The sequence below is a fragment of the Xyrauchen texanus genome, chromosome 22 (assembly GCF_025860055.1).
Source record: "Xyrauchen texanus isolate HMW12.3.18 chromosome 22, RBS_HiC_50CHRs, whole genome shotgun sequence".
NCBI lineage: Eukaryota > Metazoa > Chordata > Actinopteri > Cypriniformes > Catostomidae > Xyrauchen > Xyrauchen texanus.
Window position 1 is genome coordinate 2119002 of NC_068297.1, and position 16487 is coordinate 2135488.

General features: G+C 40.0%; 1 protein-coding gene across 1 annotated transcript in view; it reads left to right on the forward strand.

Annotated features, from left to right (window-relative positions):
• Positions 1–3905: 3905 nt before the first annotated feature.
• Positions 3906–16487, forward strand: part of LOC127662459 (thioredoxin-related transmembrane protein 4-like) — a 115056-nt gene continuing 102474 nt past the window's right edge. The window contains exon 1 of the mRNA XM_052153636.1: positions 3906–3932. The gene's annotated coding sequence lies outside the window, so the exon portion shown is untranslated. The remainder of the gene's footprint in view (positions 3933–16487) is intronic.

The following is a 16487-nucleotide window of genomic DNA, read 5'->3' on the forward strand; positions in this document are numbered from 1 at the left end:
GTTTTGGTCGATGCTCGCTCGTGTCTCTATGGAGTGTGTGCACGAGCAACAGGAAGCTGCTGCAGTTCACTTAACGGCCACAGGTGTCAGTAATAACAAGCGTTTCTGAATCTTACATACTGCAACTTTAACTTCAATTTGACACACTCATGTTGCTGTCCATCCCACACTGAGCATTGGCTAACGTTATCTCTTTATTTCCATCCTGTTCGTTTTCTTGCCAGTATGTAAATGTACATTTTTGACTAGAGCATATTTCTGAAAGTCTGGTATAACCTTGAATAGAAATACTTTAATTAAAAGTGTAAAAGTTCAAAAGGTACTGCATAACAGGAATGGTCAAAACATTCAAATAAAAAGCTTGAAATACCAGAGGGGTGCCTGGGTCAAGTTAATCCGCTGACTACCACCTCTGGAATTCACATCCCAGTGCATGCTGAGTGACTCCTTCCAGGTCTCCTAAGTCCACAAATTTGTTGCTAGGGAGGGTAGAGTCACACGGGGTAACCTCCTCGTGGTCGCTATAATATGGTTCTCGCTCTCGGTGGGGCGTGTGGTGAGTTGTGCGTGGATGCCACAGAGAACAGAGTGAAGCCTCCACACGCACTATGTCTCCGTGGTAACGCGCTCAACAAGTCACGTGATAAGATGCGCGGATTGACGGTCTCAGACGCGGAGGCAACTGAGATTCGTCCTCCGCCACCCGGATTGAGGCGAGTAACTACGGCATTACGAGGACTCAGAGCGCATTGGGAATTGGGCGTTCCATATTGGGGAGAGAAATTAGCCTGATGCAGTGCAAGCTGTCAATCAACACCCATGTTTATTTACATAATTAGAAACTAATCTGGGGGGGGCTTTACCCTCTTTCTTTCTGATAAAAAACTTCAGTGCTGTTGAGTTGAAGTTGCTTGAGAATTGCGGCATCCTTTGCAAAGCACACAGGAACGCAAGTACAAAGCAATGGCGCTCTCAGAAGCTTTAAGGGAACTGCAGTTAAGCAGTCATTACGTTCTCTCTCAACTTTGTTCTTTATACTTTTGTCTTGACTGATTGCTTTGCTGTTCTCCGTTGAAGTCTCCCCTTGATTGGCTCGCATCTCTTCGCTCTGTCTGTAAAAGAAAGGAATTCTATAAATTCAGTTTTTTGACTAACAGTGGTTTGGTCTATAATGTTTGATTAAAGTAGGGCTGATAAAAGCAAGGTTATACTGTCGTCTCAAAAATGTTAAGCATTTTTGTAATGATTCAAAGTCCTTTTATGACCCCTTGTGTTCTACTTCAAACAAGAAAGAAATCAAAACATCTCTTTTGTAGAAATGACTAACTCATTGGAAAGAAATGTGTTATTTAGAGGTTTTTATTTATTAATTCAAATTTTTTTTTGTGATAATTTTTTTTAATACAAAATATTGTTTTATATCATGTGCCTTATTTTTACTCATTTATTCAATTTGTTTTACAGTATATTGTATTAGACTGGCTCTTTGCCGTATATCCCCTTTACTGTTAATTAAAAATAAACAAAAAATATGAATTTTCAATATCAACTTCAAGTTTGGGTTGTTTCTCACCAAAAATGTGTATGCCACTGGAATACTGAGAATATTATGCACAAGCTGCATGGACTGCTTTTATGAGACTTTTGGGTCCTTTTTTAAACTTGAAAGTGAGACTTTATCCACTGACATTGTATTGAAAAGATGGGGCTTTGATATTCATTATTGTAATTATTTTATAATTTATTATTATTATTATTATTAATAATAATAACAACAATGGTAATACTAAATATTAATAACAAAATTATTATTATTGTTTTTATTGCTATCATTATTATTAATATTCCCTAAGCTATATTTAAATTATTATTCATTAAAATGATATCATAACTATTCACTCTCATGTCATTCTAACACTCATTTTGTGTTCCACATCATAAAGAAATTGATATGGGTTTGGAACGACATGAGGGTGCGTCATTTATGATAGTTTTTTCTTTTTTTGGGGTGAACTATCCCTTTAAGTCAAAAGGCCTTTCAAGATAAGAAGACTTTTCTTGGAATGACATTGTTTGATTCGGGTCATTGCCCTGAGGCCAGCAATGAAAATGGCAACGGGCTCAGCACTGAACCTTGTGGGACACCATAGAAGCTTTCATCTACTCTCAGTCAAAGTCAAATTGAAAACTTCAGTCAGACGACAGAGAGTTGATGTGTTTGCAGCACTTTTGCCATCAGCATGAGCTTTCTGAGTTCTTCACACTGTTAAATCACATGCTGCTCTCTCAGATTCTGTTCTTCTGTTCGTCTGCCGACGTGTGAGCGGCAAACACGGGACAAAAGGTGATTCTCTTTCAATATGCAAATTAGCCCGGTGTAAAACAATGAGCTGCAGAGAAAACAGAACAAACAGGGTTCAATTCAGTAGTACCTATGTTTTGTGATTTGTGGTTTCAGCCTTAATTTGCATTTCGATGTCTATATTCACGTCACAGCTGCAACTTTCACTGAAGGATGAAGAAATAATGAGTCCTATTTTGCACTCAAAATACAATTTAAGTGCTTTTGTGTCACAATGTTCTGCTGCTCTTGGTTTACGATTACTACAAAGGTCAGCGTTTGCAGTTCTTCAACAATTCATGTCAAGCGATGTATACATTAGGGTCATTGCGTGTCAACTGAACAATAGGTCCCCTGTTTAAAAATGTTTGTTTTTGCTAACTTTTTTCTGGTGAAAGATAAACATAAATTATTATAAAAGCCGAAACAATAAATTCCATGGAGCAATATTTTCTGAGTTATCCATTACTGTGTAAAGAAGGGTTGAAATGGCGAATTTTCGCCTATGGTTTTTGGAGCAAAACTACAGGTCAAAAAGGTAACCTTAGAAAGATGTCAGCATCATGATTTTATTTTTACACAGAGATTGGTAGGTCTATTTCTAAAATCAGTTGACTTCAGCACCTCTTGTTGCATTATATGCCAACAGTGTGAGTCCAAAAATGGGGAAAAGGCTCTTTCTTGTGGTGTTTTTCCAAAGTTTGAGTGCCTATAACTCAAGAAGTATTCAAGATATCTTAATATTCTTTTAGATTCTGGTTAAAAACAAACTTTCCTTTTTGTATATTCATATTTAAGGCCCTATATGATTAAATCCCAGAGACGTGGGGCTCTCAATGTGGCTCCATCTAAAAAAAATTGTGGGGGTCTGGGTAGCTCAGCAAGTAATGACGCTGACTACCACACCTGAAGTCACAAGTTGGAATCCAGTGACACCAGTCAGGCTTCCTAAGCAACCAATTGGCCCGGTTTCTAGGGTGGGTAGTCACGTTAGGTTGTGGTTCTTGCTCTCGGTGGGGCGCATGGTGAGTTATGCGTTTTTCTCAAATTGCCTCTCCTGAGCTCGTTTCTCTTTATCACGTTGAGCAACAATTCTGCCCACCTGAGCACAGTGGGAGCTCTGCAGAGTGGTGTGTGTCTGAAATAAAAAGCAGCATTATTTTCTCATCTGTCTTTGTATCCGAGCTTTCAGAGTTTCTGCCCTGAAGGCTTCAGTCTCGCTGACACTTGAACATTGAGACACAGCAGACACAAACATGCTCATAATCAAGTCAATGAAGTCAGAGACTCGCGGTCACCTTTGAGTGCTTCCTCTTCAAAGCGTTCACATCTTTCTGTTGCCTGTTTGAATATGATAGGAAGACGTGTGGTGCACCCACAGATAGAGCAAACACCCAAACACCCGATCCCATACAGCTTGATTGTAAATAATAATAATAATAATCCCTTTAAGAACCTATAGTTAAACACAGTTCACCCAAAAATTGAAATGATCTCATTATTCACTCACTCTCATGATATCTCAGGTGTGTTTGACTTTCTTCAGCAGAACACATTTGAAGAAAAATAGTAAAATATCTCAGCTCAGCAGGTCCTTATAATGTAAGTGAATGTGAACAGACTTTAGAAGCTCCAAAAATCACAGACAGTCAGCATAAATCTCATCCATATGACTCAAGTGGTTAAATTAATGTGGCACGATCGCTTTTGGTGTGGAAAATAATCAATATTTAAGTAGCACTTTTTAACTATAAACCAACGCTTCCGGTAAGCTTCACGAGAGGGTGGAGATCACACGGCATCATGAGGGTGAGTAAATAATGAGAGAATTTTCATTTTTGGGAGAACTATCCCTTTAACTGCCCACATCTTGAAACAGTACACCACAGCACCCCACGAGGACACACCTGAACACTGCAGGTATCAGTAATCACTCCCGGCAAAGGTGTCTCAGAGAATGGATCGAACATCTGGCATGAAATCTGGCTTCAGTAGATACCAAGTGAAATAACAAATCCCAATGAAAACCAAACAGTCAACGGGACGCTGGCGGATTTCCAGTACCCTTCATTATAAGAGCTGTTATTAGCTGCCCCCTTAAAGCAATGAGCCATTTAATCAAGTCCCTCACGTCCCATATTCAATTTACAGCGCTAAACACAATGCTAATGGATATTGCGCGGCTTTTCCATGATTAAAGTGTTGATTAATATGTTTGGAGTTTTCACTGTGGTGGCGTGACTCAGTGTGGATCACACGTCAGTACTTGATTGTGTGTATGTGTGTGTGTGTTTTTGTGTGTATGTGAATGTGTGTGTGCTTGTGTGTGTGTGTGTGCTTGTGTGTGTGTGTATGTGTGTGTGTGTGTGTGTGTGTGTGTGTGTGTGTGTGTGTGTGTGTGTGTGTGTGTGTGTGTGTGTGTGTGTGTGTGTGTGTGTGTGTGTGTGTGTGTGTGTGTGTATGTGTGAGTGTGAGCGTGTATTTATCACTTTGTGGGGACCAAATGTCCCCATAAGGATAGTAAAACCCGAAATGTTTGACCTTGTGGGGACATTTTGTCGGGTCCCCATGAGGAAAACAGCTTATAAATCATACTAAATTATGTTTTTGAAAATGTAAAAATGCAGAAAGTTTTCTGTGAGGGTTAGGTTTAGGGGTAGGGTTAGGTTTAGGGGATAGAATATAAAGTTTGTACAGTATAAAAACCATTATGTCTATGGAAAGTCCCCATAAAACATGGAAACACAACATGTGTGTGTGTGTGTGTGTGTGTGTGTGTGTGTCTGTTTATATTTCCTAATGCAATAATATGTATAAATATTTAAGTGTGACATTAGTGTTTGAGTCTGTTGGATTTTGCATGTATTTGCAAATAAACACTGTGCATAACCAATTATGTTCATGCTATTTAAAGTTTCTCACTTTGTTTTATTTGGTAATGAAAACACACACTTTTTTAAAAAGAGTATATTGTTTTAGAAAGGTCTTGTATTACCATCTGATACCATCACTGTACCAAAACAGTAAGCGCTTTTAAGCAATCGGTATTCAATATTGCACTCATACTGTTTCAGTTTGTGCATCTTTCCTGTTTGCCCCTTTTTAAAGCAGAATATTGTCAGTGTCTGACATCCTAACTGACACATCAGATCATCTCCAGCAGACAACAACAGAAGAAACCAAAGAGCGATCGCTGTGTAAACATGTGTGTGAGTTTCAGGTGTACACACACACACTCAGAGTGTCTCCACATCACACAAAGACCTTCAAAGGTTCCTGTTCATCATTTGAGTTGTATGAAAACACCCAGGTCCTATAAATCACAATGTCAGAGTGATTCAGATCAGTTTCAGTAGAGCAACTCTTACAAAACCTGTCAAGAACACATCAGTCATATTTTACCCCAATGTCAAAAGAAAGAAATTATAAATATATTTAGTTTAAAACAAAGGAAGCCTGTTTAATGTAAAAGGTCATTTGTATTACTGTAATCGTTGTAGCTGGTAGTAGTTGTAATAGTGGCTTTCGGTCACAACTCCTGGTCTGATCTTTACTGTTTTCGGGAAAGTTACGAAATTTGGCACACAGATAGAGGACAGTCTGATCTGTTACCACAGCAAATTTGGCGTCTCTACCTCAAACCATCTAGCGCCACCAACTGCCCAAATTTGCACTCACGCTTATGTTAATAACTTTTGAACCTTGAGTCCTAGAAACAAACTTATTTTTTTCCTCTGATTCCTTTGACAATTCGATTGCACCCTATGATGTCATTTTCCATCATGACAAATTTCCGCCATTTTGAATTTTCTGAAAAACCTACTTTTTCGAACTCGTCCTTGGCCGTTTGTCCGATTTGCATGAAAATTGGCCTGCATCATCTATAGGCACTCACGTCAATTTTTTGATAAACCATACCGTTATCGAATGGCACTTCATCAAATTCAACGAAGAACGTGCAAAATGTAACTTGAGGCTGTGTCTCCGCAATGCTTTGAGGGATTGGGATGAAATTTGGCACGTGTCATCACAATTAGGCCCTGAGGTTACCTGCAGCATTTTGGCACACTGCCCCCTAATGGTCAAGAGATATTAAAAAGGTAAATTTTTGCTTATAACTTCTGAACAGTTTGTCATAAAATCATCAAATTGGTCTCATTAGATTCAATGGGGTATAGTGAGTCCAACGATATGAAAAATTCCTATGTCGGCCATTTCGGACGTCGGCCATTTTGAATTTAGTCATAAAATGCTGTATTTTACCAACGACTTGGCATATCATTACGCAACTTGGTATGTGTCTTTGGCAGCATGCTCTGAAGGGACTCAAAACCTTTCGGGACAGCGCCACCTAGTAATAAAAAACTGATAATGCTATTTCTAAAAATGCTAATAGCTATTGACTCATTTTTCCTACTGTCATGAGACTGGTCTTGATAGATTCCGTGGTTCATGCCGAGAACAATGATACCAATTATGTCACAATCGAGCAAACGTCCTGTCCGCCATTTTAAAACATTTTGAAAACATACTTTTTCGAACTTCTCCTAGACTGTTTGTCTGATTTGCGCTAAAATTAGCCTGCATCATCTAGAGGCACGCACGACAAAACAACATTCACCGAATTTTGATAAACCGTACCGTTTTTGAATTGCCCTTCAACGAATTTGCCGAAGATTGCGCAAAAATGAATTTGAGGCTGTATCTCTGCAACGCTTTGAGGGATTGGGTTGAAACTTGGTACGTTTAATCAACATTAGGCCCTGAGGTTACATGCATTGTTTTGGTGCACTGTCCCCTACTGGTCAGGAGATATAAAAATTGCTATTTTGGCTTATAACTCTTGAACACTTTCCTGCATTATAATCATCATGCCCAGATACTACCTGAGCAGTTTCAAAACAGCGCCACATACTGGAAAAAAATTCTAAGAAGTAGCTATTTTTAGTATTTATAGTCGGTTCATGTAAGTTCTTAATTATATTACCAGTTTTTAGTATTATACTGTATTAGTATGTGTAGAGATTAACGTAAAACAAAGACTACAAATGCTGTAAAAGTGTTCAATGTGTAATGTTAATGGATACACAACCTTATTTCAATGTATTACTGATACATTTAATTAAAAGCAATCAAGCAATGCCCTAGATGTGAATAAAATCATGCACTTTTTCAACAACTCCTGAACTAACTTTTGATCACTGAATAGTAAATACCTGCCCTCTTTGTTTTCTTTCTCTGTGTCTGCTTGTCTTGTCTGGGGCGGTTGTGGCTCAGGTGGTAGAGCGGGTCGGCCACTAATCGCAGGGTTGGCGGTTTGATTCCCGGCCCACACGACTCCACATGCTGATGTATCCTTGGGCAAGACACTGAACCCCAAGTTGCTCCCAATGGCAGGCTAGCGCCTTGCAGACGGCAGCTCTGCTGTTATGTGTGTGTGTGAATGGGTGAATGAGACGCAGTGTAAAGTGTTTTGAAAACTGCCAAGGTTAAAAAAGTGCTATATAAGTGCAGACATTTACCCTCTTTGTTGGTGATTGAAATCTCAGAACAAAAGGAAGGATTTATTCATTTGTTGTAAATATCACCCCGAACATAACTTCCACATGTGTCTGATTTACTCTCATTTCAGCTAACTGTGTGGTTATTTTCCTAAACATCATGCTTTATACATCCGGATTAACATCAATAAATGAAAGAGGGGAAAATGTATCATTCAACTGAACTCTGCACAAGCATTTAGACACTAATGTACGCTGTGCTTTGTCCATGCACTAAATAAACGAGCTTCCTTGAATGTGCGGGGTCTTCCACACCTTTACTTGAACCGCAAATGGTAAGACCCATTTTAGGGGTGACCCAGATTAGTCGGATTTGTGATTTATTATTGATTTATTATCCAAAGCTCAATTTAGAAATCACTTGGGTGGTAATACTATAAAATAATAATGAATAAGTAAATAAATAAATAAAAACAAGCAGGGCAGTGGGCCAAATCAGTCGACAGGCCACCGGGAATTACGATGGCCAGTCCGTACTTGGTGCAACCTTGAGGCTGTTTCTCACAAAATTTGGTATAAAGCTTCTTGGAGACATCCTGCATGTATACACCAAGTTTTCATGTTTCACTATCGTCATTCACAAATGTATTTGTTGGCAACTGATTGCCTGTTGGAAGCCATTTTTGTTTATTTGTCTGTTAGCACTTGAATCAAAGAAAATGCATGCCATATGTGAATGTTCTTGATCATGGTTATGGATTTAGAACAGACTTTTAGTTAGAGCGCCCCAGTAGGCGTAATTAAGCGAAACTTAGCATGCATCCTCAAAATGTTCTGTTGTCACAGTATTCCAAGATTCATTAAGTTTGGACTTTGCATTCAAAAGATAGAGGTTGAAGAATGCATTTATGCCACGCCCAAGAAATAATTGGCTTATATCGTTGAAATTATCAGACAAATCAAAATCAATTGAACAAATTTTGGTCAGGAGAGTCCTTAGTTGATAAATGCCACATGTTGTGCGAATCGGACAAACAGCCAAGAATGAGCTCAAATAAGTAGGTTTTTCAGAAATTAAAAATGGTGGGGAAATATTGATATAGAGATATACAGTTTGATTGTCTTGACTCAAGGAATCAGAAGAGAAAAAAAAACATTTTGATTCTAGCCTTCCAGCCTTAACCCCTGATTCTAGAATTGCAAAACAGCTCATTTTACATACATGAAAAGTCTGGATGCAGCACAGTAATGAAGTTAAATGCATTATTGTCATAATTATTACAATGTTAATAATGATTGTGATAATTATTGTCATAATTATCATGACAATAATGTTGCAATGGAGAAACTCTTTGTGGCAGGGCGGAGGGCGGGGCCGGGTCATGATCATACACACCGGGTCCCTTATCAGGCTAATTAAGCCTCGGAGAGGGATAAAGGCCGATGGCAGACGGTGGTGCGGGAGAGAGAGATCGTTTACGGACATGTCCGTCATGTGTGTGTTTGTCTTTTAAGTTTATCATTAAACCATTATTTTTATTGAAAAGCCGGTTCTCGCCTCCTTCTTTCCATTGATCCCTTTACACTGGTGCCGAAGCCCGGGAATGAGGAGGGATGCCCGCCGCGGTGTCCTCGACACTGCCCTCCACCCAGGGGAGCGCCGCTGCCATCCACCGGGGGACGTAGTAGTCCGACCGCCCGGATGCGGTGAACGGCCTCCGTCCGCGAGGCGAGTGGGGACTGGACTCCCCAACTGCCTGGAGCGATGTAGCCGCTGCCAGGGGCGGAGGAGAGCCTTGCCATCCCCCAGAAACACGGAGGGGTCGATGGAAGACCGCCGTCCGCGAGAGGAGGAGGGAAGTGTCTCCCCGACCGCCTGGAGCGGTTGGGCCGCTGCCAGGGGTGGAGGAGTGTCCCCACGGGTCGCCGAGAACGCGGAGGGGCATTCTGACCGCCGGGGGTCGTGAGTCTGACTCCGGTCCGCCCAGCGAAGAAGCGGCTGTCGTCCGCCTGAGAGGGTGGAGTAGTGATCGAGGACCATGCGACGGAGTATCGGAGAACCGGCGAGAAGGTTTTTTTATTTTTTTTTTTTCATCTCTCTCTCCTCTCTCGCTCTCACTTCTGCTCCGCGTTGGCCGTTTCCCTCTCATTTAAATTTTACAGTGTTTTTTTTTGGGGGGAGGGGGTACTACACTGTTACAGGAAGTACCCCCCATTTTAATTATTTCTGTTTCCCTCCCCTTGTCCCCTCCCTCATCCAGGTAGATGGGGATGACCTGCCGGCAGACCAGGCTTAAAGGGGCCGGGTCGGGTCATGATCATACACACCCGGTCCCTTATCAGGCTAATTAAGCCTTGGAGAGGGATAAAGGCCGATGGCAGACGGTGGTCGAGAGAGAGATCGTTTACGGACATGTCCGTCGTGTGTGTTTATGTTGTATTTTAAGTTTATAATTAAACTATTATTTATATTGTCAAGCCGGTTCTCGCCTCCTTCTTTCCATTGAATACATTAATTTAATTTAATTTAATTTAATTAATTTACATTAATTTATGCATTTGGCAGACGCTTTTATCCAAAGCGACTTACAGAGCCCTTATTACAGGGACAATCCCCCCGGAACAACCTGGAGTTAAGTGCCTTGCTCAAGGACACAATGGTGGTGGCTGTGGGGCTTGAACCAGCATCCTTCTGATTACCAGATTACAAGTTATGTGCTTAGACCACTACACCACCACCACTCCATTTACACTCTTCATTTAGGCTCTATATTCTCTATGCAATATATATAAAATCGTACTTTTTTAGGTGAAATATTACACAGACTTGTTTTTGTGAGATTCACCTGGTAAACCGCAGAGTGCAGAAATTTCATCTGCAATTGGAAAAATTGGATAACTTGAAGTGAATGAGATGAACCGTCATGGAGGCGCAGATGGACACCAGAGATGCTGTAGCATATGGTCACTGTGTGTGTGTGTGTGTGTGTGTGTGTGTGTGTGTGTGTGTGTGTGTGTGTGTGTGTGTGTGCGCATGTGTGTGGTCTGCATTACCTGGGGTCTGAAAGTTCAGAGATACCATCTGGCAGCCGGCGTTCCAGAAAATCTGTGGCATATAATTACTGGAGTCCACTCGACCTCCTTTGGGGTAGATGTGACTCATCTGTCGTTTGTTGTAGCTGCACATCTCATCCAAGAAACAAAACTGGAAGGGTTCCAGGGGTTTCTGAGGATTCGGGCTCTTATTTTTACTTCTCCTAACTTTAAAGTCGCACGTTCGGATGAGAACAGATATGATGGGAGTCACTTATTACAAATGTCTAAAGCCTTCAGTCATGTGTGGATTTGTTGTTTCACATACAGCGCAAACTTTATTGTCATGATTTTCTGATCACAACTTAAAGGATATATATATATATTATTGGGCAGGATTGTCTAAAATAAAAAGACTTCATTCTAAACCCAACTCATTCTTTATTATCGCTATTATTATTCCACATTTTAGAATAATAGTAAGATAATATTAGTATGAAGATTATCAAAACTATGCAATAACAAATAGAAGTATTGGACATATATACACTCACCTAAAGGATTATTAGGAACACCTGTTCAATTTCTCATTAATGCAATTATCTAATCAACCAATCACATGGCAGTTGCTTCAATGCATTTAGGGGTGTGGTCCTGGTCAAGACAATCTCCTGAACTCCAAACTGAATGTCAGAATGGGAAAGAAAGGTGATTTAAGCAATTTTGAGCATGGCATGGTTGTTGGTGCCAGACGGGCCGGTCTGAGTATTTCACAATCTGCTCAGTTACTGGGATTTTCACGCACAACCATTTCTAGGGTTTACAAAGAATGGTGTGAAAAGGAAAAACATCCAGTATCGCGGCAGTCCTGTGGGCGAAAATGCCTTGTTGATGCTAGAGGTCAGAGGAGAATGGGCCGACTGATTCAAGCTGATAGAAGAGCAACTTTGCCTGAAATAACCACTCGTTACAACCGAGGTATGCAGCAAAGCATTTGTGAAGCCACAACACGCACAACCTTGAGGCGGATGGGCTACAACAGCAGAAGACCCCACCGGGTACCACTCATCTCCACTACAAATAGGAAAAAGAGGCTACAATTTGCAAGAGCTCACCAAAATTGGACAGTTGAAGACTGGAAAAATGTTGCCTGGTCTGATGAGTTTCGATTTCTGTTGAGACATTCAGATGGTCGAGTCAGAATTTGGCGTAAACAGAATGAGAACATGGATCCATCATGCCTTGTTACCACTGTGCAGGCTGGTGGTGGTGGTGTAATGGTGTGGGGGATGTTTTCTTGGCACACTTTAGGCCCCTTAGTGCCAATTGGGCATCGTTTAAATGCCACGGCCTACCTGAGCATTGTTTCTGACCATGTCCATCCCTTTATGGCCACCATGTACCCATCCTCTGATGGCTACTTCCAGCAGGATAATGCACCATGTCACAAAGCTCGAATCATTTCAAATTGGTTTCTTGAACATGACAATGAGTTCACTGTACTAAAATGGCCCCCACAGTCACCAGATCTCAACCCAATAGAGCATCTTTGGGATGTGGTGGAACAGGAGCTTCGTGCCCTGGATGTGCATCCCACAAATCTCCATCAACTGCAAGATGCTATCCTATCAATATGGGCCAACATTTCTAAAAAATGCTTTCAGCACCTTGTTGAATCAATGCCACGTAGAATTAAGGCAGTTCTGAAGGCGAAAGGGGGTCAAACACAGTATTAGTATGTGTTCCTAATAATCCTTTAGGTGAGTGTATATATATATTGATTTAAATCATGGAAGCATGAGTCTTTAGAATAAACTCCTTGAATTAAGATTTTGCCTGGCAGAGCATCAATAAAAACATTACATTTAATACATACTGTACATATATACTGTTTATAATAATCATTCAATTCTATGGCTGTAAATCTGTCTGATGTATCTATATATATCCAAATACAATACATATGTTATACATTACATAAACATTACATACAAGATGTTCAAAATGACATTACTGAATAATAGTCATAAACTGTGGGTGCCAAATATCATGATGTAGGGTACAACAGGGCTACACCTTATGGCTTTTATTTGATTTATTTTTGTCCCAAAGTGTATCAAAAGTGAAGAAATACAGTACATCATTTGCGTGAAAAGGAATAATAACGGAAGGTTGTTTAGATAAAAATTCTTAAAAACACACAAAAAACACACTTACCCCACACTTTGGGTAAAAGGCCCCAAGGGGGTTTAGTGATATAGTGTATATACAGGGGCAATATCATATTAAAATAATGCTTACTCAAAATAACTCATTTGGCATTTCATAAAATCTATCCACAAGTGATTCTCCATTGTGATTAGGTCAGTCAATGGGAGCCCACATTTAACATGTTTAATAATAAATCCATTACCCCTATGTTATAGGTTGCTTTTAAACCCCTAAGGGAGCTTTTTGTCCCAAATACTACCCTTTATAAGAGTTATTGAAATGTGTCTTTTATTTAATTACCTTGAAAAAAACTGAATATCACAAAGAACTTTCATCTCAAAATAAATGTGATCATCTCAGGGATTTACATGAGCTAAATATATATATGTAAATGCATTATAAAAATATTTGTAATTAGTAAATATTAGATCAGTTATACTTAAAATTGATTATTGCACACAATGATCTCATGGATCAAGAAACTTTTGCAATGCACATTGACAAACAGGTGTTTAGAAAAGCGCTGTGGTCATTTTTGATAATAATTTGTGTTTTGTGTGAAATAAAAATGGGGCTTTATTCTTATTGTAACCTATTTGTGAAGTACATGTTAAAAATGATTATATTAGTGAATTATACTAATTCAAAATTATAATTTCAAGTCTTCTGATTTATCTATAAAATATATTGCATGTTTGTTTACAAATTCTATAGGTGCATGATATTAATGAAAAACTGTGTTTGCCAAACTGTAAACAATGACCCAAACCATCTGATTGTTTGCCCTCTCACGCCCTCTGTGGACACTACAGTGAACTGCACTACCAAAAGCAACAAACTGTTTGAAAAAGCAAATGAATACGTTACTGAAGTTAAAGGTGCACCAAGTCATTTTACACCCATAGAAATGAACAGAGCTTTTATCATGCCAGTTTAAGTTGTTTAAAGTCTTATATAAGTGTCTGAGACACAAGACATACAGCAGCATATGAACAAAGGATACTTCACAAATTCAATGGCGTTTGTCCTTATATATCCCAAACCGACAGATTCATTGAAGAAAGACATATGGTGGATATGTTTCTCAGTGGACATGTAGACAAAAAGTTTGTAGGGCGCATTACACGTTGACAAATCTATAAATGAAGCGTGTTTTAGAATTGTTTGTTGTGAACAAATATTGAGCGCATAATCCCAGTGAAAATAGCTAAAGTTATAAGACTAGAAACATACTCTACGCAAGTACAAAAACATACAAAATACATTGCTGGCGTCCCAGATTTACCCACACGTATATCTCCGAAATGCCTGTTTAAGAGTGTTTCATCTGGAAAGCATTGAATGTGTGGGCCGAAACACACTACGCAAATACTCGAACACAGCTGCTTCTAGCTGCACAAGCCTGATGTTGTGCATTGTTGCAATCCAAAATGTGTTAGACCGCACTTCATAACACAGCACAAGTTCTCGTTGCATTTTCAGCTTTGCCAGACGGGGCGCTACAGAGAGATTAGCGTGAACAGTCTGCTTCTATGGTGAATATTCTCTTTCAAGTCAATACTGCCATGGCGGAGCAAGTAAGGTCAATTTTATGTATTTATTTCAACTTACCTGAATAATAACACATAAAGTTTCATGGCACAGACGTTTGGAGGTAACTCTATTGTCCCCAAATGTTAAGCATGTTTAACCGGACTGCATGTGGGCAATGCGTTGGAGAAGCGCTCGCATTTGTGTATGCATCCATAAGCGAAGTAAGTTTCTGGCCTTAAATAAGTTCTGTTTTTTGTGTCCCTGTGGTGGTAATAAAACTCAGTACTCAGTAAGGGGGTGATAGAGTTATCATTAAACCAGATGTGTTATACAACTTGCTATATACAAGTGCGGCACTCCTGTTCTGCTTCCTCTGTATGGGACTCGAACCGGCATCTCCAGCACGGGAGGCATGTGCGCTAACAAGGAGGTTAAAGGCTACAGTGTCAAGGGTCAGTCACTAGAGTACCTCATGAGGTCAGGAGAGTGAGATTTATACACATTACACAGCTATCTGCCAGCTGGCTCCCGTTACACTCACCCCCTAAAACTTCACTCCCATCCGGGTCACGGCACCATTGTAATGCTCCTGTTCTACCCGCTCCATACAAGACTCAAACCGGCATCTCGAGTATGGAAGGCGGGTGCGCTAGTAAGTACACCTCTTGAGGTAAGGAGAGTGAAATCCCATAGCGGAGTGGTGGTGGTGTAGTGGGCTAAGCGCATACCTTGTAATCAGAAGGTTGCTGGTTCGACCCCCACAGCCACCACCATTGTGTCCTTGAGTAAGGCACTTAACTCCAGGTTGCTCAGGTTGGGGGGATTGTCCCTGTAATAAGTGCTCTGTAAGTTGCTTTGGATAAAAGCATTTGCCAAATGCATAAATGTGGGGTTCGAACCAGTGACCTTCTGATTACCAGTTATGTGCTTTAGACCACTACGCCACCATCACACCAATATTGCAATACAGCTCATATCTATCAGCTAGCCCCTTTACACTCACCACCCTAAACCTCACTCCCATCCGGGTCACGGCACCATTGTGATGCTCCTGTTCTACCCGCTCCGTACGGGACTGGGAGGCAACAAATAGGCTAAAGGCTACAGCCATTAGCGTTGATCGCTAGTGCACCTCAGAACCAAGGAACTTCACCGCCTGAGCATAGTTGAAGATATTGAACAGATACGGATGGATATTAGTGGTGGCTTCCATGTGTACAATTGAATCATGAGAAATGTATTGAGAAATATTAGAAATTTATTTCTGAAATACATTTCAGAAACTGTATTTCTTCCCTGTCCTCCAAGGAGCTCCGTAGAAAGTTTATTGTAATTTTACTACCATAAAAAAATTATAATAATAATTACACTCATTCCACAGTTTGAAGAAACAAATACAAAATGCATGTACAGTAATGCACTTACAATGTAAATCAATGCGGCAAGCCAATAAACATGAATAAATGTTAAAAATGTTCACTTTATTTACATTGGCAAGAGGTTACAGGGTGTTAAAGGTACAGTAGCACATATGCAAAATTACGACTTTGTTTTATGCCAGGAGTAGATAACAGCGAGAGCTTAGAGGACTCCAATCAGAAAGACAGTAATGGGTAAATCTGGCAGAAATATCAAATGAAAGCAATCTTCACTCCATTATCACGATAAGTGACTTCACGATGAGTGTGTGTTGTTTTTGAAACTCTGTGACATTCATGCTCATGCATTCATGAAAAAAACAATAGCAAAAAGTGTTGATCATCTCAATTTACTGTTGTGCATGACACTTTCTTTCAAGAAAAGAATATCAGAAGCATTAAAAGTAGCATTAAAAATGCAATCTCAGTGGTGTTAGTCTAAAAAACGAT